Genomic DNA, 24,145 nt, shown 5'->3' with positions numbered 1-24,145 from the left:
GGGGGGGGGATCTTCCCTCTTGGCCAAAGGAGATATTAGACTTCTGACCTTTAGGCAGGCTCTGCTACTCATCATGCACTGCCATGCCAAATGGTACACTCTTGGAATTAAACAAACACTCAGGATTGTACAATATAGAGCTACTAATGAAAATATTTTGCAATCTTTAACTAATCTGACGTACTGTACCGTCACTACCGTGCAATTTGCATGATACTTTTACTGTAGAATCAATGAACATAGAGGTCAGTACAACATAAGAACTAAGACGGGAGCGTGTGAACAACGAAGAGTATTATGATGACTTGCACACTTCAAAGTCAATCCCATCAAAGTCGAAAACATTCTAGCCTTGATCCAAATGCAGGTTTCTCTCCTCACCATTTCTCCCGGGGGTCCGCCGGGTCCGCGAGGTCCAGGTAAGCCACGGCCGCCCATAAGACCCGGGTCACCCTGGCAGGGATTAGAGCACATATTGTTTTATATTAGCAAGTGATCTCCACACTGACAGTGCACAAGATGGGTGTGTGAATGTCAAACACACCTTATCTCCTTGAGTGCCTTTGCCAGGTTGTCCCTCGGGACCTCGTGAGCCCTTCAGGCCAATCTCACCCTGCGGAAGGAAGAGAAGCATCTTTAACCCTTTCCACTGTGTCCAACGACAACTCTAGCCGTAGCTTGACTTTCGCTCTACTCTAAGCTGATAGATGGGGTGTCGTCCTGTACTGTACCTTCTGTCCCGGATTCCCGTCTTCTCCTTTGTAGCCTGGGTGACCGTCCACACCATCTGCCCCAGCCTCACCCTGACAATGTACAACATAGTAGAGTGTTAAGAAATGTTGGAACATTAAATGAATAACATAGCTCTCCTATATCTCCATACTATATAGCAGGGGTCTTCAACGTTTTCAGGCCAAGGACCCCCTAGCTGAGAGAGAGATGAAGCAGGGACCCCCTCTATATTGTATAAAATTGTGTTTCAGATAAACTTTTGCAGCTCTTTTTTTCCCTCCACACCGATAACTCTTTGCCAAAAATAGCCGAGCGACAGGCTCACAACGCCTCGCAGCGCGTGAGCTTGTAGATCTGCTATTTTTGGCTTAAGTTCTCCTCAGAAAAGGGATGCTAGGGTTCAAGTGGTTAATGTAAAAAAAAAATCATATCACACAAAGATTTGGCGACCCCCCTGTAATAACTCTGAGGACCCCCTAGGGGTCCTGGACCCCCTGTTGAAGACCCATACTGTATAGAGTAGACTGTGTTAATTGGATTGTTATGTTAGCAGCCCTACTGTACCTTCGGGCCAGATGCACCAGGGTCACCGTCCTCCCCTTTAGGTCCTTGTTCTCCTTGATAACCGTCGGCTCCCTGGAAATAGAGAGTACTCGATGATGCATCAAAATGATGAAGAAAAAGAAAAACGTCGACATCATGCACAGTACAGTATTTATCATTGCTGGCCAATATTTAGACAGGAAACATCATTTTCTTTACTCCATCCAACATCATGCAGCCTTTTATGTTGATCATATTCACATTAAAGGTATCATGACATTCATGTTTACACCACATTCAGAGTCTTTGTCCTGGTCCTTCAAACGTGTACAAAAAGTTTTAACTGAAAGTTCCACTCCAGTGATTCACTGTAGGTGTTTTTGTCTCACATTTCTAAAGCCTTTTCAACTGCAATGAAAAAAGAAATCTTTGCCTGCGGGTGTCGCTGGTGAGGGATTTTGCCTGTCAATCATCGCCTCTGCTCCGCCCCCCCCCCCCCCCCAAAGGAAAGGATAGGGAAGGGGAGGGGCGAGGAGGAGAGTGGGCGGGATTAATCGACTGTGACCTCACTGTCGAAGGGCCAAGCTCAGATTACTTTTCAGCCTAATTATTCAGAAAACCCCAGACCACAGAAAATCCACTGAATGTTCAAAGTTCAGATTTTTTGGGTGTAATTGAGGTCATAAAACCCCAAAAAAAACATAAAAAATAAAAAATGTGAAAATGAATGTCATCGAACCTTTAACTTGATTAATTTTTGTTTTACAGACCTTGGGTCCAGGTCCGTCTTTCCCGTTGGGTCCTGGGTGGCCCGGTGGTCCCGCCGGCCCCTGCTTTCCCTGTGAGATAACAATCAATGTCAATCAATCATTGTGGCTCCCAGTGGTGGAAAAAGTACTAAATTTTTTTCCACTTATGTGTGCATTTGAATTTGATGAGAAGGAAATGTCTAGAGGAGACATTAGACTGACCGTGTCCCCAATTTTGTCATCTCCTGGCAGGCCCATAGTTCCTGCGAAACCTGGATGTCCGGGTTCACCCTGGAGGTAACACAGAAGAGAATCAACATTCATGAATACGGATTCCGTCAAAGAGCTGACTGTAAGATATCACTTACAGTAGACATACTCAACAATTGAAGCCCAAATTCTCTAAAGAAATTGGGAGACGCGCTTTTCAGTTCAAAGCACCGTCAGACTGGAACAACTTGCCTGTTTCATTTAGATCAATCACTTCATTCAATATTTTCAAGACTTCTTTGCGTGCTGACTTTGAAACCCACCTGTACTTGTTTCTGAGTATTGATTGTGTTTAATAAGCTGTTCTTATTGAAGTTTTTGTCCCCTATGTGTATGTCCTTGTTGTGTTGATGTATAGTTATCAACACATTATATTTATTGTTATGGTTTGTGTTCTGCTTGAGGACCCCCTCGAAAACAAGATGACTCATCTCAAGGGGCTTATCCTCGAACAGAAATGTCTACATAGAATAATAGTTGATAATAGTATTCACCTTTTGTCCGGGTAATCCGAGTCCAGGTTCACCATTAAGTCCAGGTTGGCCATGGTAGCCCTTGTCACCCTGCCATCACAAACACACATGCAGATTACATACAAGAAGCAGTGAAAGTCACAGTATGTGAATTCATGGGACAATAACACATGTACTGAGCCAAACCAAACTTCTTATGGACTGTATTGAGATTGAGGCAGAAATACCCTTCTACAGCAGTGGTTCTCAACCTTTTCAGGCCACGACCCCCCAAAATAATCATATTTGAACAGGGGACCCCACCCTGACAAGCACTTGGAATTGTAGGCATTAGATTTAGTTTGACTCGGTTCCACATATACATATTGTGAAAATAGCCGAACTACAAGCTCAGAGCGCCAGTTGTGAGCTTGTAGATCGTCTATTTTCACAATATTTGTCTCTTTTTTATATTATTTGACAATTTGGCCAATGTTTGACCTGTAATGGTCTTTTTCTTGCCTTTTATTTTGCCTCTTTCTTATATTATTTGACAATTTGGCCAATGTTTGACCTGCAATGTTTTTTTTTCGTTTTTGCTTTCTTGTTTTTGTAATAAAAAGGTCTTAAAAGTCCTTAAATTGTCACTTCACTGTCATCTGGTGACCCCCCCCCCCCAAAAATCATGTGGCCCCCAAAATCACGTGGGGACCCACAGTTTGAGAACCACTGGTCTACAGAGCTACTCTCTCTCCCTCCCAAAAATGGACAAATATCATATTTCCCACAAAGAGCCCATGAAGCGCAGGTCTGATAGATGTTTGGCTGCCAACATGAGTCTGCGTTCATTTTCCCGGATCTGCTTTTTACAAATCTACCATATACAAAATACAATCTACTCTATACAAATGTATAGAGTAGATTACTTTTTCATCGTCAACCTTGACCACAATGATCCGATGTTGCAAATCCGACATAAATACCATGCGATGGTAGGCTATTTATGTTGGGTACTTTGTTCTTTAAATCTTTTAGCTATTCACGTTAACTTGGTGTTTTGTTTTACAGACCTCAGGTCCAGGTCCGCCTATCCCCTTGGGTCCTGGGTTGCCCGGTGGTCCCGCTGGCCCCTGCTTTCCCTGTGAGATGATAATCAATGTCAATCAATCATTATGGCTCCCAGTGGTGGAAAAAGTACTACATTTTTTGACTTAAGTAAAAGTATCGATACTGCAATATAGAAATACTCTGTTGCAAGTAAAGGTCCGGTAATCAAAATTTACTTGAGTAAAAGTACAAAAGTATTGGTATCAAAATGTACTTAAAGTAGCAAAAGTAGAAAGTACTCATTATGCATAATGTCCTATTTCAAGTTTTGTAAATCAATATATAAAATGTATAAAAAATCTTTTGAAAATAGCAGATCTACAAGCTCACAAATCGTTGCATCACGAGGCATTGTGAGCTTGTAGATCAGCTATTTTCAAAAAGCCCAAATGTATATAGGGCTGAAGTGGTTAATGTATGTTTTGTAATAATAATCAAAATCTACAAATAATTGTAGTAGAGTAAAAGTACAATATTTATCTCTGAGATGTAGTGGAGTAGAAGTAAAAGTATTGAAAATGTATACTCCAGTAAAGTAAAAAATACCTAAAAACTCAAGAAGCCTACAGTGCTTGAGTAAATGGTGGCTCCAGTGCTGTGCATGGGTACTGTATGTGTGCATTTGAATTGGATGAGAAGGAAACGTCTAGAGAAGACATTAAACTGACCGTGTCCCCCTTTCTGTCATCTCCTGGTGGGCCCATAGCTCCTGGAAAACCTGGATGTCCGGGTTGACCCTGGAGGTAACACAGAAGAGAATCAACATTCAAGATTCATGAATACTGATTCAGTCAAAGAGCTGACTGTAAGATATCACTTAGACATACTCAACAACCTTACTTTATTGGTCCCCAAATCTCTATAGAAGTTGGGAGACGTGCTTTTCAGTTTAAAGCACCGTCAGACTGGAACAACTTGCCCGTTTCATTTACATCAATCACTTCATTTCATATTTTCAAGATTTCTTTGCTTGCTGACCTGAAATCCACCTGCACTAATTGTGTTTAATAAGCTGTTCTTATTGAAGTGTTTGCTTCAATGCTTTTATATAATTTATTGTTATTATTATTTGTTTATTTTCTTATGGTGTTTTTTTTAAGCTTATTTTTCAGATGATACTGGTAACAGATGTAATATGGTTTGAGCGGGTGGGAGAGCCCCTATGTGTATGTCCTTGTTGATGTATAGTTAAGTTGATTCAACATGTTCTATTTATTGTTATGTCGTGTGTTGTGCTTGAGGACCCCCTCGAAAACGAGATGATGATAGGTAAATTAACACTGAGGATTTGACTGTGAACACATGTCCAAACCATGAAATCACCTAAATATCCACATTGTATTGCCTGTGAATAATATTTTTGACAAGAGTATTTACCATTGGTCCAACTCCTCCGCGTCCAGTGTCACCTTTATGTCCCCGTGGGCCTGGGTTGCCCGGTTTACCCTACCATCACAAACATATATGCACACATGCAGATTACATACAAGAAGCACTGGAAATCACAGTACGTGAATCGAGTGTTTCAATAATATAAATAAAGATTATGCTTAATTTATACTCATATGATGGTATTGCGTGCCAATTAAAGCAGATCTACGCCAGTGTGCAACTAAGTATAAATCAGGCAACAGCTGTTGCCTTCGTTTGGTTGAATAAAAGGTGTTCAAATTTGCACCAACCTGCTTCCCCTTCATGCCCTCTGGTCCGTTGTCCCCCAGCGGTCCTGGTCCACCCTGGTCAGAACAAACATACAGCATCTGTATTAATAAGGGTAATACTGTAGCTGCTCTACAGTAGGACACACCTGGATAGCACGGTAATGCTCTGGGAATGCATGTGTTCATTTGCATGTATTGCTTATTTCATGATGCGACAGTCTTTTTGCCCTCTCTCCCAATTTCGATATGCCAATTTCCTAAATCCCCTCATACTTTAGTCCCTTGTTACTGCTCACCCCTAGTGGTTGGCTCATTGGGGGCAAGCACGTGTGTCCTCTGATACGCGTGATGCCGGCAGTCCGCTTCTTTTCACCTGACAGTGAGGCGTTTCACCAGGAGGAATGTATTGCGTGCGGATGCACACGCTATTCCTCTCAGTTCCACGCTAGCGCAGCGACAGAGATCACCCTCCCCGCCTGGCTTCCCCCGTGCCAACACAGCTGGAGCGCCCCGTCAGAGGATTCAAACCTCTACTCTCCGTGGTGGTGGGCAGGAACCGTAACACTGGACCATCCGGCCACCCTCAAAATGTATTTTTTTTTATCCCGCGATTTTATCAACCGGTGCCAATCTTCTAAGTGATCCTAAGTGATCTACACTCCCCCCACCAGCCTAGGGAGCCCAGGGCCGAGCTCATGCCTCCTTCAATGCATGAGAGCCAACTGACCTTCTTGTCACCTGACAGGGGGGAGTTTCCCCGGTTGGACGTAGCGCTAACGACTGCGCTACCGTGCCCCCCAAAACGTACATTTGTATCTGACACAGATCATGGGCTCTCCTGGTCTCCTTGTATCTTGCTACAACACTTAGTGCTTAATAATACAACCTGCTCAGAGCAATAATGTAAGGGTTTAACCATCACTGACCTTCTGGCCTTTCATTCCGTCTGCTCCATCTGGACCTAGGGGTCCCTGATCAACAACACACAGGAAAAAAATAATTTTATTTAACTAATTAAATTAATTAAAAAAAATATATATACAAAATATCACAACTTGTGGAAAAATATGACACTTAAAATATGGCACTATAGATGTATATAGATGGTCTTTCTATACCCTTTCTCCTTTGATGCCTTGAATGCCACATTTGCCCCTTTCACCCTGCAATAGAAAATAGCATTAAAGATTGTTCCGACTACATTGAACACCATTAAATGCTGTCATTAAACTGAACCACATACCGTATCTCCTTTGGAACCCGGTTTCCCCTGCAAGTGGATATAATCAGATTAGACCTTTAATGTGAATGAGCTATCAACACATATATGTGGGTGGTAACAACACGTGCTATTGCATTGTTCATGAATGATAATATTTACCGGAAGGCCATCTGGGCCAGGAGGTCCGGTTTCCCCTGGTACTCCCTGTTAGAGGAAAATACGCAGTAAAAAGAGTGTTAATTAAACTCTGAGAGTGTACAAAGATGTATATTTGTACATTCATAAAATGCATTTGTTGTTGTTTGACTCATTTGTAGTATCTGAGTGGTCTCTGGACTAACAGTAAAATTGAAAGAGCTGTTTTTAAATGTCAGCCTCATTTTGGCATACTGAATAACAGATCGTTGAGTGAATGCGTTATTTTGGGGTATGAAGTACTAATTAGGCTTAACCCTTTAAGACCGGGAACGCATCTGCGTTATTTTAAGATTTCTTTGGCTATTCTATTTTAGAAAAATTTTAAACATTTGTGCAAATAAATAAAAAAAAGCAGATAAATATCAGAAATAGCAGATAGCACGGCACTCAGTGCCGCGCTATGAGCTTGTAGATCTGCTATTTTTTTAATAGCCAAAGAAATCTGAAAATGACACAGTTGCGTTCTTTAAGAAGAAAATCTGAATGAATAAAAGAGACAAAGACCTTATAGCCGGGGGTTCCAGGGCGTCCGTCATCTCCGTCATCTCCAGGGAGTCCCTTCGGAAAGAAACAAAAAGCATGTTGGGATTCACTATACAGACATTTTATTTCATTTCATTTCATTTCCTCTTCCTGTTTGTAACAGTCACTGCATGGGGAGATACCAAAGCAAACAGAACGAGAGGGTGGCGCTTGTCTTTAGAACAGGGGAATTCATTTTAAAAGACAGAAGAAGGATTCTTGACTTAAATGTCAAGAATCTCTCTGGGTAGAAGGCACCTGGTTAGCGCTCACACAGCTGTTTGTCAGGACATGGATACTTGTAATGCCTAATTTATGCTCCGTTGTACGGCGGTGTCACGTGCCAAAAATAACAGACCTACAAGCTCACATGCAAGTCATTGTGTGAGCTTAATTGTAGGACGAAGTACAATATAGATCAAGCATTACAGCCACTTATTGTTGTACTGTGCAGTACTAGAAAACCCAAAACATACAAACAAATACAGTTGCGAATACAAATTTATTAAATGTCAGCACTAAACACACAATCTCGGGTCTCAGCAGTGTCCATTTCTCTATGTAGAAAAGAAAACAAAACATTTGGGAATGTTTTTTTCTTCTGTGTTCTCTCTCATAGGCTAATGATACAAAACAATTGTTCTGCAAGCAGAGAATTCGTAAACCATCTTTACAAAAACTAACGTTTCAAATGCTGACATCTGTATCCTCATGTCAAATGGATATTTTTCTCATGAACATTTTCAATGAGAGGTTATTGTAAGTACTAACCTTTGGTCCCAGCATTCCCTTCTCGCCTTTCGTACATTTACTACAGTCCGTAATTGCGACGGGCACGATTGGGCACTTAAAAAAGGAATAACATGTTATTATGTCATTGTTGCGATGGAATTCTACACAGTTAGTCATGTATCCTTTGTTGGCTGCATGGAATTATTACAATCAACCAAGTGCCCTAATTTCTAAATCAGAGAACTTCTTCCACCACTGGGTGCATTTATGCGTAACACAATTCACATGAGCAATTCTAAACATAGTGCTAAGGATAAAATGAAATACAATAAAAATAATACTACCTACCTCATTTTCAGCCAGTTCCACCTGTATTTAAAGAGAGAGAGAGAGAGAGAGAGAGAGAGAGAGAGAGAGAGAGAGAGAGAGAGAGAGAGAGAGAGAGAGGGGGGAAAGTGATGAATAACAAACAAAAAAATTTTTTGAAGATGGGGATGGGAGCCAGGGGGAGTTAAAAATTCAGAAAGTAAACAAAATACACTGGTATATTAAAGAGCATATTGACAGCAAATCAAATGAGGCAATGGGGGGAAGGGGGGGGCTTTTTTTTCTTTCTTAAAAACTAATGGTAGGCTACTTACAATTTGATCGAGGATTGTCTCAATAATGTTCTCATCCTGCAAATTACAGTAGCGGGAGCGCCAGCTAGGGCTGGCATCTCTGGCAAGCTGGCAAGGCACGTTGTTTTCTGATTCACGTTGTTTTCTGACTCCCACGGTGATGATGTTGATGTTGTGATTTTCCTTGGCTGCGGTGACAACAGAGCTCAATTGAGCTTCTTTGCGGCCTTTTTCGTCTACAAACAGCAAGGCTACTTTAATGCCGCAATCGAAGGACTCCTCCTTGTAAATGTCGGTCACGGCGTCGATGGCGGGGATGATTCGGGTGCCTGAGCGTATGTAGTTGAGATTCAGGATTCTCCTCTTGACTTCCCAGTTGTCCAGTGCCTTGCTGAACGTAAGCTTCGTTTCCACTTGGCTGCTGTACTGCAGCAGAGCCAGCCTCCAACTCAGGTCTGAACTCTGACCGTGAACTTTGAGTGTACGGAGACTGTCCACCACTCCCATAGAAACCTTCTTCTCCAGGTTGAAGTTCTCCAACAGAACACATTCAGAGCTGTCCAACACGAAGGAAAGGTCCAGGTGACACGCCTTGTTTTCTGTGTGCACACATAGAGCACGGTTAGACATTATTTTATCATCAATAATATTGACAAAGGTGAGCTTTTTAGTCAATGTCTTTTGATTTTGGTCTGGGCTGATATGCAAACCCCACAAGCTGTCTCTGGTTACCGTTATCTTTGTCTCATCCATGTAGCATCATATGTAACACAGTAAATCATGTTGGACGGTTACATACTAAGTCAACTTGTTTCATAGTGGTGAACATACAGACATACATTAGGACATTTACACCTTATTTGATTGAAGATACACACAATACACATACACTTAATATGACACTATACTGTACATACCACACAATCAAATCCTCAGTGTTAATCTGACTCTGAAAGCGTTCATTTGGGTCCATTTGTTAAGACAGAGTTAAATGAACCCTGAGGATTTTACTGTGCACAATGCACATAAATATAACTTTTTGGTACTGTAGTTTGATATCTTCCTCAAAACATCATGAACATTTAGCACCAGTAATGACAATGTATTTGCTTATCAGGTGCTACAACAAGAAACATTCAATAACCAGACACATATTATATTATATTATATTAAATTATATTATTGTTAGTTATCATTCATTATTATCTTGCCTGGGCATGGACGCTTGGCATAGATGCTGGTCAGTGCTGTGAGGAACAGCACCAGCTTCATGGTGAGGGACACCATTGTCCCGGCTGTTGACAAGAAAATCAATTATAAATCAAAAACACCTTCCTGTCTATAATTGATTGGTATAGATGATACAGTTTTTAAATATTAATAATTATATATAATAACTATAGTCTTTGTGGTAATAGTTTTTGTGAAGCCCAAGTCTATAATGTTATGTTATAAACGTACTTGGAATGCCTTATAATCTGTTAATAACACTGTACTGTATAAGTATAGTTATATGAACTGATAAATAGTCATAATGGTTTATAACTGTAATTCGAAACACAGTTTAAAGCATTTTATGATGACCTTTAAGGTCAAGTATCATCATTCATTATCGCTGGGCACTCCCAGAATCATATTGTATTATAATTATCATAGTTGAAATACATTATAATAATTGTATAATGCATTATGCACTGTTTTGCATTATAGTGTGATTTAAGGCACTATAAGCGGTCATAGGGAGCTTTAATACAAATATTGCATTAAATGCTATGTTTAATGCTATATCATATACAACCCTTGAACCCACAAAACGTTTCTGATTTGACTTAAAGCACCCATTGATTACATACAGTGACTTATAATCACACTATGATACATTATACCAATGAGTATAATGCATTGTGTAACATACATACATACACACACACACACACACACACACACACACACACACACACACACACACACACACACACACACACACACACACACACACACACACACACACACACACACACACACACATATATATATATATATATATTTTTTTTTTTTTTTTTTTTTTTTTTACCATATTGCATAGATAAGCATAAGAGATTGTAATGACTTACAGTTCAAAATTCTTTGGGAATGTGGCAACTTCGTGAGAGCAGATGAAAATGGTGAAGTTGATGCTAGGGACAGAAGTCAGCTCCAGTCAGCTCAGCAGCAGTATTAGCAGCAGCAGCAGTAGTAGTGGCAGCTCTCCTGTGGAGCAGAGAGAGACTGTAACACCTGAACCTCTCCCTCCCTTATTTATAAGAGGAGAGACCACCCCGTCAAACCCACCCAAACCTTGCCTAACCTTTTGGTCCGCCCTCAGTCAATGGGAGAATGGGCTGGACTTAGTCCACAACGGATGTACAGTATGAAGACTTGTGTCCAAAAGGCTGTGCAGAATAATAAAATATCACTTTTACTGGCCATAGACATAGTGCATCGAATATTCGGACACTCTTTATAGTCTTTGTCCTATAGTAATCAAAGTGCTATTTATCTAAAATACTTTTTACTTCTAAAAATGTTATTATTTCTTGGTGTCTTTCATAGTGAAAGGACTATGCTTATCATGTACACATCAGCTTGTCAAGCACAACTGGGAATCTAAGTGTAACTTTTAGTTGCTGCTGACTCATTCACAAACACAGTTAAACAGTTAACAGTTAAAAACAACTTCGTTATAAGGTGATGATGAGTCATCTTGCATGTACGTGATTGATAACTATGATTTATGTAAGAAGAAAAATAAGCATGTTATCAAATGTTACATTTTCAAAACACCATTCTGTACTCAAGGTGCTTAACAAACAGTAAAACTATGTCCACAGAAGCATACTAATATTTAATTTCATGTCAGACATGAACTTAAAAGGTTACATCAGATCTGAATGAAAACATTCAATAATGAAAAAATATGTAATAAAAAAAGAAACACACACACTAAAACTACTACTTTAAAGATGAATTTTCAGATCACATTCACCCGCTTCAATGAATTACACTAATAATGCCAGTATGAGCTTCTCAGATAGAAGGCCTTTGGCCTAAACGATGCAGAGGTCAGGAGAGAAGATAAGGAGGTTAAAATGTCTTAAGAGCAGCTGACCAACTAGACCTGGTTAAAAGGTAGTTAAGAAACTTTGTGATATCTATCTAGAAATTCCAGGATCTCTATCTGTCTGTCTGTCTGTCTGTCTGTCTGTCTGTCTGTCTGTCTGTCTGTCTGTCTGTCTGTCTGTCTGTCTGTCTGTCTGTCTGTCTGTCTGTCTGTCTGTCTGTCTGTCTGTCTGTCTGTCTGTCTGTCTGTCTGTCTGTCTGTCTGTCTGTCTATCTGTGTACCTCAATATGCAGAAATAAGGAATGGCAGAAAAAAAGATGGACTGCTGGACTGATCAGGAGGGGGGGGGGGTCCAATCTTTGCCCCAACTATACAAATCGACCATGCAAATAATTTGATGGGTTGGTTTGAACATCAGTATGTAGGCCTAAAGAACGATCCATTTTCACAATCTATGCTGGTTTGGAAAAGCTGTATTGAAGACAATGTGATCTCCTTTCTTTAAAAACAAATAGTATCTCAACAGTTGTATTGACCTAGTTGAATTGAATTCATGGAATGTGATAGTCACCAGGTAAGCTTACTAGACACATGGGTTATCTACAATGGGAGTGATATCTACACCACACTCTTTATTAAACCCACAGACATAAGCAGTATTTTACACCACTCAAGCTATCATTCTATTCACTTCAAAAAAGCTCTGCCTTATAGTCAGTTCTTTAGAGCTAGACAAAAATGCACCGGGGATGCTGATTTCCCAAAAAGTAGCTCCCAAACTCTGGTCAGTTTCTGACAAGAGGGTATCCACGAGATGTTCTACAGTAAGCATTTTCTAAATGGTAAAAACAGAAATCATCAGTTAATCATCAGCTAATCAGTGGTACTCTATTGTAGATCTATTGTGTATATATCTGTATTTATAGGAATGTGTTCATGTGGCTAGTGGCTACATTGATTTGTCTTGGTTTTTGTTTTTGTATATTTGTCGTGCGATTGGTTGATTTGTGTTATTATTGCTATTATTATTCATCTATTTATTATTATTTTCAGTTCAGCAGGTCAGCTGACCTGTAGGGCTACTACAGATGTGTTGAGGTGTGTTCAATCGCGTTCTCTTCATTGAGTGGACCCTGATTAGACCTATATATGAGGTAACTGTTCACATGTGTCATTCATGCACTGAAGATAGTCTCTGGGAGCATATCAGAGTCACAGAAATTGTTCAGACTAATTGAGAAACCTGTGAACATTCCCACCTCAGAAGATCACTCTTCTTGAGAAAGCTTGGCCTTTCTTTCTTCCTGTGACGTCTGCTGCTGTTCAGTCATCCCTGGTGATGGCAGTCAGAGACAAAAAGTGCTCTGAATTTCATAAATGTAAGATCAAGCTCGCCAGAACGCTTCAACAATGGTCTCGAAACCCACCTAGCAAAACTCAAAAGAGAGAGAAATATAAAGCTATACAAAAAAAACAAGGTAACTGCCATGACCAAATTCAGCACAAAAAAACTACCTCAATGATAGAATTGAAGAATACACAAACAATCCACGTGAGCGTTGGAAGTTACTCAACAACCAACTAGGCTGCAGCAAAAAAAATTAAACCAGATTTACAAACATCAACATCAAGTCGGACGACTCTCATTACAGACACGCTGGATGTGACTCATCTCTTATACATCTTCTTTACAACCATAGGCACAACAGTGGTTAACAAGCTGCCCTCCCACTCTGAGCATTTTGGTAAAGAGCACATCCAAGCATTCTACAAAAATCCAGGTGTACGTAAAGATGATTTTAAACTCACCATGGTGACAACAGATGAGGTGTTCAAAAATTGAGTGATATTTGACCAGGAGTATCTATACTTTGACTCAAGTAGGCTACTGTCTGGGGTTGAGTACTTTAATTACCACCTAGTGGTGAGGTGTGGGATGGCATATCTTGGTAAGTGTTTTCTAAACTGGAATATGATGGGCCATTCAAATTAGAAGTTCCAAAGTGGTAATGTTGATGGTCGCATCAAGATATTTCATGAAGAGCATATCATCGGACAAAGTTTGTTTGTATATTATGGTGGGAATATGAATATGAATGCTTTGCAGTTTTGTACAGGACTACAAAATACTTTGAATATATTCAAATGTATTGCCCTTTTGGCATGATTTCCAGAGTAAATTGTTTTCAAAACATCATCACCAGACGGTTGCACCACATGATATGTTGACACTTTAAATAACATAAACAAATAGTATATGGAGTTAAAACTTAACCATGTTAGACTCATTGAAAACACATCCCTGGTTTTAGTGCCTGGTATTGTCCTCTAATGTGTGAGGAGGACATGTTTAAAAAATAAACTACATATATGCAGATCCCTCATTAGAAGGACAATATCGCCAGATGTCACCTGTGTTTTCAATTAATCTAGAGAGTTTGAGTAGATGTTAAAATGACACCAGAAGTGTTTTAAAGTGAAATACCCCTTTAACCTTTTAGTGGCCCACTTTCACCGCTGGTATTATCAGGAGAACAAGTGCACTCTCTCCGCAGACATGTCCACTTGCACCCAAGATATCGCAAATGGGTGGAATGCCATGACTCAGATGATCTTCTGAGTCTAGCGCAACCCTCAGGACAGAAGGTCAACTTTGTATGCGAGAGATTGCATAAACAAACAGGCAGATTGCATATAAGGATACATGTAAAGGTTATCACTTATCACAAAGTGCTGAAGTGATGCAGTAGATCTATCTCCACCATCAACACTCAAACAGCATTCAGACAGAGCATCATTCCTTTGTGTAAGTCACTCTCCCCTAATTACTCCTTGCACCAAGGTCAAAGGTCACTGGTGACTGGTTAGTGTTGGGATTCCCTTGCTTTCTGTCATCCCTGATAATCCTGCCGTTACATCTGGAAGATATTTATCTTGTAGCTTCAGAGGCAATGATTATTAGGCTCAATCTATTTATGTTATTCTCAATAGATGGAGCCCACGCTGTTCCTCCAGGAACTGTAACTGTCTAGTTTCTTATTGTCTCCGCCAGGCCGAAAGGCATGGCGAGAGAGTATGTTTTGCCCCCTGTCCGTCCGTCCGTGTGTGTGTGTGTGTGTGTGTCCGTCCGTCCGTCCTTGTGTCCGTCATTCTGTCATTTTGTGTACAGCTAATCTCCGGCACCGTTGGCTTGATCGCAGCGAAACTGTGCACACACACACACTCCCTGGATGCCAGAGCAGAACCTCTGCCCCAAATTTTTCAAATTTATAGCGCCACCAGGAGGCCGCTTTTTGCAAAACACATTTCTTGACAGTACTCCTACAGATTTTATCCAAACATCACGCAAATCAGTACACAGTATCTCTATAGTCATGTGATCAACACGGATCTGTCCAATTTTCCATATTTCATCCTGATTGGCTAAGGTTGGCTTCCAAAGTTTGCAGGATTGCTCCTTTTTCAACAAAATGCCTCAAATCATGAACGCAGCTTGCGATTTCCGTGAGATTTCACACGCACATTCCCACTAGGCCGAGGAAGAAATGCCACTTGAAAATGTTCAAATCAGCCTCATGGTGGCGCTATAACAGACCAATTTGTGTTTTGACCTATAACTGCACCGATCTGTGTAAAACTTTTTAAGCGCACTCCCTAGAGGTCAAGGAAAAACCTTTGCCCTGCATTTTTCACATCTGCCTTTTATAGCGCCACCAGGAGGCCGACTTATGTAAAACACATTTTTTTATATTACTCCTTCCGATTTTATCGAAATGTCACGCAAATCGGTACACATGATCTCTACAGTCATGTGATCAAGACGGATGTGTATGATTTTTCATATTCCATCCTGATTGGCTAAGATTGACATCTAAGGTTTGCAGTAGTGCCTTGTTTTGAACAAAATGCCGCAAATCATGAACGCAGCATCCGATTGCGGTCAAACTTTGGACGCACATTCACACTATGTTGAGGAGCAAATGCCACCCTTTTAACATTGGCCTGTTATAGCGCCACCAGCAGGTCTAATTTAGCAAAACACATTTTTGAACAAAATGCTTCAAATCATGAATGCAGTGTCCGATTGCCGTGCAAGGCCTAAGAAGAAATGGCACCCTTTTCACTTTGGCCTATTATAGCGCCACCAGGAGGCCACAATAACCTACCTGACCTGGCGGAGACCTGTGCTCCGAGGAGCACTTTTTCTAGTTTTGAAATACTTCTTCTTTACCATGATCTGAATGTCATTAGCAAAGTAAGAAGAGAGCAAGGAAGGACTCACACACAGAAATGAAAAGAGTCTATGAGTCTGGATTGCAAATATAAGATTTCATTAGAGAGATCCAGGGCTGTACAGACAAAGGCAAATGTTTCAATCCACACAGGGACTATCTAGTACACACAGAGACTTCAGTGTATGTGCGTGGTTACCTCATAACTACAGTAGGTCTAATCAGGGTGCGCTCAATGAAGAGAACGTGATTGAACACACCTCAACACATCTGCAGTAGCCCAACAGGTCAGCTGACCAGAAAAAAAAAACAATCAAGCGTGCAAAAAACATACAAAAACGAAACCAAGACAAATCAATGAAGACACACACACACACACACACACACACACACACACACACACACACACACACACACACACACACACACACACACACACACACACACACACACATATATATATATATATATATATATAGAGAGAGAGAGAGAATAAAGTAGCATTCTCATATAATACAATACAATAGCAAGCTTGCGTTTTTGTTCATGTAACTATCAGGGGTGTTTTTAGGATCTTACCTTTAGGGGTGCTTATCCCCCAATGCCTAATTCTTGCTGCTTGAGCTTGTAGATTGGTTATTTTGACAGTGTCATGTCTAAGTATAAATTGGGCTTAATGCATACAGTGCCTTAAAAAAACTTGAATATGCTGATAACGTTAAATTAGTGGTAATATATATATTATTATATTCTTCCTCCATAATTTATGTTTTACACTATTTCACTTTAATTATACTGAGATCGGCGGTTACGGAGAATCACCAATCTGCCCAACTTCGCACCGATCCGCCCAACTTCACACCGGCTTTTTCGTGTCCTCTGCAATACTGAAAACCTGTACCCCACATTTGGAGTCATATACGTCATAGATATGTCATAGATTTCTGGACGTCCAGGCTGGGTACATGAAGTCCCAGATCCACATCTGAACCAGGCCCTTTCCATGTGGTTCCGAGATGCACATGATTTGATTTTGTTTTAATCATCTCGCTACAGTAGCTTGCAGCACGGTTTGCCTAGTAGTTTTAGAATAAACTCATGCAGTACCTCAGAGTTCTGTAGTAGACCAGTGTTTCTCAACCTGTGGGTCGGGACCCTCAGGGGGGTTGTCCCCAGATGACAATGATGACGATTTAAGGAATTTTAAAACCCAATACCTAAGATATTAAATGAAAAAAGACCATTACTGCATCAAAAGTAATCAAAACTGGTAAAATATTGGCCACATTGTCAAATAATCTAAGAAAGAAGCAAAAATTGTGAGAATAGCCGATCTACAAGCTCACAACGCCTCGCGTTGCGAGGCGTTGTGAGCTTGTAGATCGGCTATTTTCACAATATTTATCTGTGGAACAGAGCCAAACAAAATGTAATGCCTCAACTCCTACAATTCCAAGTGCTTGTCAGGGTGGGGGGTCCCCAGTTCAAATATGATTATTTTTGGGGGGTCATGGCCTGAACAACTGTACCTGGAGAGGCCAGTGAATGACATCAGTACAGTAGTTCAGTCAAAGATAGGCCTTTATCTTTTAACAAGTACACCCAATCACAGTGTCATTACGGCATGAAAAGAATGCGTCTGATATCAATACGGTGTCTGTCACCAGTGTTATCAGTGCAATAACCGCACACAGCAGCGTTGATGTGCAATAGAATGCACTGGTGATAGTAAGATACAGTCTCCGTTCAAATATATGTCAGAGTCAGTGTCTGTGTATTATTGGGCTGGTGTCAGACAGACAGAGATCCTGGAATTCCTAGTAGATAGATATCAAAATGTTTCTTAACTACCTTTTGACCAGGTCTAGTAGGTCAGCTGCATGCTCTTGAGACATTTTAACCTCCTTATCTTCTTATCTTCTCTCCTGACCTCTGCATTGTCTAGGCCAGTGGTTCTCAACCTCTGAGTCGGGACTTGACATGAATTTGTGTGTGTGTGTGTGTGGGGGGGGGGGGGGTCTCCAGATGACAGTAAAGTGACAATTTAAGGATTTTTAAGACCTTTTTAATACCTCCAAATACTGGCCAAATTGTCAAACAATAGAAAATAGCCGATCTACAAGCTTGCAGACTCTGACTCTGACTATTTTCACAACTGAACTGATGCACTATCCAATGGCCAGTATAAGGGACATTTTATTATTCTGCACAGCCCTCAATAAAGCTTTAGCTTGTATTTGAGTAGACCAAAGTGATATAGTTTCTGTGCTTATATTATTTCAATTGTAGGCATTGCTTTTTATTTTATTTATTTTTTGACACACATCTTCAGACATCCGTTGTGGAGTCCAGCCGTTGTGGAGTCCAGCCCATTCTCCCATTGACTGAGGGCGGACCAAAAGCTTAGGCATGGTTTGGGGGGGTTTGACGGGGTGGTCTCTCCTCTTATAAATAAGGAGGGAGAGGTTCAGGTGTTACAGTCTCTCTCTGCTCATCAGGAGAGCTGCCACTACTGCTGCTACTGCTACTGCTGCTGTTACTGCTGCTGTTACTGCTGCTGCACACCAATGAGCTGACTGGAGCTGACTTCTGTCCCTAGCATCAACTTCACCATTTTCATCTGCTCTCACGAACGTTTCCGCATTCCCAAAGGATTTTGAACTGTAAGTAATTACAAAGTTATTCTGTTATGCCTCTCTTACTCTAAGAATAATAATCCATTTACAATTTATGGGACACAAACCAAGCTAATTTCTATGAAGCCATGTCTATAATGCATTATAAACATACGTATAATTATAATCATATTCATAATTCTTCATAACAATTAGTCAAAACACATTATAAAACATCTTATAATGACTTATAAGGACAAGTATCATAATAATACATACTTGTTGATCATTCATGGAATTCTTAATGCATTATAATCACTGTTATAATGTCTCATAGTGTGCTTATAAGTCACTGTATGTGGTCATGGGAGCTTTAAGTAAAGTGATGACATTTGGTTTTTGGACACATGTGTTGCTATTTCTCCTATTTCATTAAAGCACCCAATGACCACTTATGTCAACTTAAATCACACTATAATGCATAACAGTAAATATAATGCATTGCAAAAAATATTATTATGTATTACAACTATGAGAATGATCCTGGGAGTGACCAGCGATTATGAATGATGACACTTGACCTTAATTCATCATAAAATGCTTTAAACTGTGTTACGAGTACAGTTACAAGTCATTATGACTAGGCTATACATCAGTGCTTATAACTACAGTGTTTTTAGCAGATTATATACATTAATACGTATGTTTATATTGGGCCTCATAGAAATTGTTACCACAAACACTATAGAATTATTCATATTTTTAAGCTGTATTATCTGTATCAGGTTGACATAAAAAAGAACATTTGTGTTTATTATTAATAATTGATTTTCCTGTCAACAGTTGGGACAATGGTGTCCCCCACCATGAAGCTGGTGCTGTTCCTCACAGCGCTGACCAGCATCTGTGCCAAGCGTCCATGCCCAGGCAAGATACTAATGAATGATAATCTATATATTAACAATATGTTTCTGGTTGTTGCATGTTTCTGTTTGTATAGCACCTGATAAGCACATAGATTGTCATTAGGACTACTGGTGCTAAATATTCATTATGTTTTGAGAAAGACATCAAACTACCTAAATGTTATGTGCATTGTGCACAGTAAAACCCTCAGGGTTAATTTAACTCTGTCTTAACAAATGGACACAAATGGACCCGAACACTTTCAACCAATTAAGGTGTAAATGTCCTATGACCTACTGTATGCCTGCATCAATTAATCAATCAACTTTATTTGTTCAGACTCAGGGGTCCATTAAAAACATACAAAAAGAAAGCCGGTATACAGGGGAGTAGCCTACAGTAGCCTATATGCTCTGAACAGGTTTACCTTCACATCAAATGGCCTCCTCATGCAGGTTAGCTTGAGCATATAATATACGGCGCAGCCTATACAGATCATCATCATCATCATCAGTCAGTCGGTCTGTTATAAAATGCCCCAGTTACGTATATGGTGTTACATGTTCATCACTATGAAACAATACCATCCAACATGATTTACTGTGATATGATGCTACATGGATGAGACAAAGATAAAGGTAACCAGAGACAGTTTGTGGGGTTTGCATCAAATCAAAAGACATTATAAAGCTCACCTTTGTCAATAGCATTGATAATAAAAAAGAATGTCTAACCGTGCTCTATGTGTGCACAGTCACAGGAACGAAGAAGTGTCCCCTGGACCTCGCCTTTGTGTTGGACAGCTCTGAGAGTGTTCTGTCGGACAACTTTGACCTGGAGAAGAAGGTTTCTATGGGAGTGGTGGACAGTCTCCCCGAACTCAGACTCAAGCGCAAGAGTCCGAGTTCAGAGCGCATCCTGAGTTGGAGGCTGGCTCTGCTGCAGTACAGCAGCCATGTGGAAACAAGTCTTACGTTCAGCAAGGCACTGGACGACCTGGAAGTCAAGAGGAGAATCCTGAATCTCAAGTACATACGCCAAGGCACCCGAACCATCCCCGCCATCGAGACCATGACCGACATTTACAAGAAGGAGTCCTTCGGTTCCAGCGTTAAAGTAGCCTTGCTGTTTGTAGACGAAGCAGGCCTCAGGGAACTCTCCTCGATGAGCTCAGTTGTCACCGCAGCCAAGGAAAATCACAACATCACCATCATCACCGTGGGAATCAAACGGGAAAACAGAGTGCATTGCCAGCTTGCCAGAGATGCCAGCCCTCGCTGGCGCTCCAGCTACTGTAATTTGGAGGATGAGAACTTTAAAAATAACATCCTCGATCAAATTGTAAGTAGCCTACCATTTGTTTAAAAAAAAAAATCTCTTAAAAAAAAAGAAACGGGGTATCCTAAGTAGGATGGATTATGCAGGATGCAGGGATGGCATGAAGTGCACACAGGATTTGCATGGTGGCCATGGAGGCCAACGTGCCCCCTCAGTTTGACCCAACCCGCCCCCCACCCAAAAAAAAAACTAAATACTAAAAACAAAACATAATGCCCTGCAGCCTATAGTGGCCTTGATGCCCCCCCCCCTCCCCCCACTGCCTCATTTGATTTTCTGTCAATATGCTCTTTAATATACCAGTGTATTTTGTTTACTTGCTGAATTTTTAACTCCCCCTGGCTCCCATCCCCATCTTCAAACATGTTTTTGTCTGTTATTCATCACTTTCCTCCCTCACTCTTTCTTCCTCTCCCTCTCCCTCTCCCTCTCCCTCTCCCTCTCCCTCTCTCTCTCTCTCTCTCTCTCTCTCTCTCTGTCTGTTAAATACAGGTGGAACTGGCTAATAAAGTGGTAAGTACCATTATTTGTATTTAATGTTTAGCATTATGTTTGGAATTGCTCATGTGTATTGAGTCACGCATACATGCACCCAGTGGTGGAAGAAGTTCTTTGATTTTAGACTTACTGTTACATACTGTTACAAGTAAATGGCCTGTATTTACTTACAGTACGAAAGTAAAGATACTCAAATTCTTCCAAATTATTCAAACTTTTTTCAGAACTAGCCGATCTACAAGCTCACAGCGCATCACAATGTGATACCTTGTGAGCTTGTGATCTGCTATTTCCGAATAGTCTAATTAGAAATTAGGGCACTTGGCTGATGTACGTTTTGTAATAATACAAAGTAACTTCTAACTAAAAGTTTTCAAATAATTGTAGTGCAGTAAAAAGTACAATATTTGCCTTTGAAATGTAGTGGAGTAGAATTATAAAGTATTGGAAAATGGAATATACTCAATTAAAGTAAAAGTACCTCAAAATTGTACAGATATTGAGTAAATGTACTTAGTTACTTTCCACCACTGCATGCAGCCAACAAAAATACATGACTGACTGTGTAGAATTCCATCGCAACAATGACATAACATGTCATTCCTTTTTTAAGTGCCCTGAACCAAGCCTTCTCCAATCCAAGCCAATCTGTAACTGTACGAAAGGCGAGGACGGAATGCCTGGACCAAAGGTTAGTACTTACAATAGCCTCTCATTGAAAATGTTTGTGAGAAAAATATCCATTTGACATGAGGATACAGATGTCAGCATTTGAAAAAAAAACATTCGTTTTTGTAAAGATGGTTTACAAATTCTCTGCTTGCAGAACAATTGTTTTGTATAATTAGCCTATGAGAAAGAACAACATGCCCAAATGTTTCGTTTTGTTTTCTACATAGAGAAATGGACACTGCTGAGACCCGAGATGTGTGTTTAGCGCTGACATTTAATCATTTTGTATTTGTTTGAATGTTTTGGAGCCACAGGAAGACTAGCTGGTCGCTATGGCACCAGCTAATGGGGATACTTAATCAAATCTGAATTAATATATTTCTTATTTTGTATCTAATACGATGCTATTCTTTTTCATTGGCAGATTTTCCATCGCATAGGCCTAGTACTGCACTATATAGTGTACTTCATCCTACAATAAGCTCACAATGCCTTGCATGTGAGCTTGTAGGTCTGCTAGTTTTGGCACGATGGAGCATAAATTAAGCATTACAAGCATCCATGTCAGCTGTGTGAGCCCAAACTAGCTGCCTAGACACAAAGGAAACAAAATAAAATGTCTGTATAGTGAAGCCCAACGCGTTTTTTTGTTTCTTTCCACAGGGGATGAAAGGATCCCCTGGAGATGACGGACGCCCTGGAACCAACGGCTTGAAGGTCTTTGTCTTTTTTTATTCATTCAGATGTTCTTAACCGGTGCTCTTCTTAAGCTAAATTAGTACTTCATACCCCAAAATAACACATATTCACTAAAAAAGTCTGTTATTCAGTGTGAAGAAATGAGGCTGAGATTTAAACATAGGTCTCATCTTTACTACAAACCAGTCAAATCAATGAGTGTAGATTAATGGCAGAGTGCTACTTTAACCAATCCAATTTTACAATTGTACTGAACATAATGTGTATACCCTCAGAGTTGAATTAAGACTCTTTTTACTGGTTATATTCTTTCAACAGGGAGAACCAGGGTTAGGTGGAATTTCTGGCCGACCAGGGCCTGAGGTAAATATTATCATTCACGAACAACGCAATGGTGGGTGTTGTTACCGCCCAAATATACAATATGTATTGATAGCTCATTCACACTAAAGATCTAATCTGATTATATCCACTTGCAGGGGAAACCGGGTTCCAAAGGAGATACGGTATGTGGTTCAGTTTAATGGCAGCATTTAATGGTGTTCGAACTTCGAAGTATAGTCGGAACAATCTTTAATGCTATTTTCTATTGCAGGGTGAAAGGGGTAAATGTGGCGATAAAGGCATCAAAGGAGACACGGTATAGAAAGACCATCCTTATACATCTAGTGCCTTATTTTCAGTGTCATATTTTACACAAGTTGTGGTATTTATTAATTGTCTCTCCTGTGTGTTGTTGATCAGGGTCCTCCAGGTCCAGATGGAGCAAAAGGAATGACAGGCCAGAAGGTCAGTGATGGTTAAACCCTTACATTTATTAAACACTAATTGTTGTAGCAAGATACAAAGAGAGTCATGCTCCGCCCTTCAGATTTCCCGCGCCTCCCAACTAGTCGTCCGTCAATCGCCTGCCGGCTGAAAAGGCCCTTTATCATGCTAACCAGATGTGTCCTACTGTAGAGCAGCTACAGTAGGCCTACACTACCCTTATTAATACAGTAACTGTATGTTTTTTCCTGCCCAGGGTGGACCAGGACGGCCGGGTGACAAAGGACCAGAGGGCATTCCGGGGAAGCAGGTTGGTGCATGTTGTTCACCTTTTATTCACCCAATCAAAGAACATCTGTTGCCTGGAGATATACTTAGTTGCACGGTGGCGTAGATCTGCTTTACTCGGCACGCAATAAATACCATCATATGAGTATGAATTAGGCATAATGTTTCTTTCTATTATGAGTTGAAACACACTCGATCCACATGATTGAAGGTGCTTCTTG

At 40.4% G+C, this 24,145-nt stretch overlaps 1 long non-coding RNA gene across 1 annotated transcript; it reads right to left on the bottom strand.

Moving 5' to 3' along the window:
- Positions 1–739: 739 nt before the first annotated feature.
- Positions 740–2,108, bottom strand: LOC308077045. Its single transcript, XR_013932346.1, has 3 exons — positions 2,046–2,108; positions 1,297–1,368; positions 740–803 (listed from the first exon to the last, which is right to left on the bottom strand). It is a non-coding gene; the product is annotated as an uncharacterized lncRNA (long non-coding RNA).
- Between the last annotated feature and the right edge of the window lie 22,037 nt (positions 2,109–24,145).

The sequence above is a fragment of the Gymnoscopelus braueri genome (assembly GCF_963280865.1).
Source record: "Gymnoscopelus braueri genome assembly, chromosome: 21".
Lineage (NCBI taxonomy): Eukaryota > Metazoa > Chordata > Actinopteri > Myctophiformes > Myctophidae > Gymnoscopelus > Gymnoscopelus braueri.
Note: the sequence above shows the minus strand (reverse complement) of the source record. Positions and strands in the feature narration are given on the sequence as shown.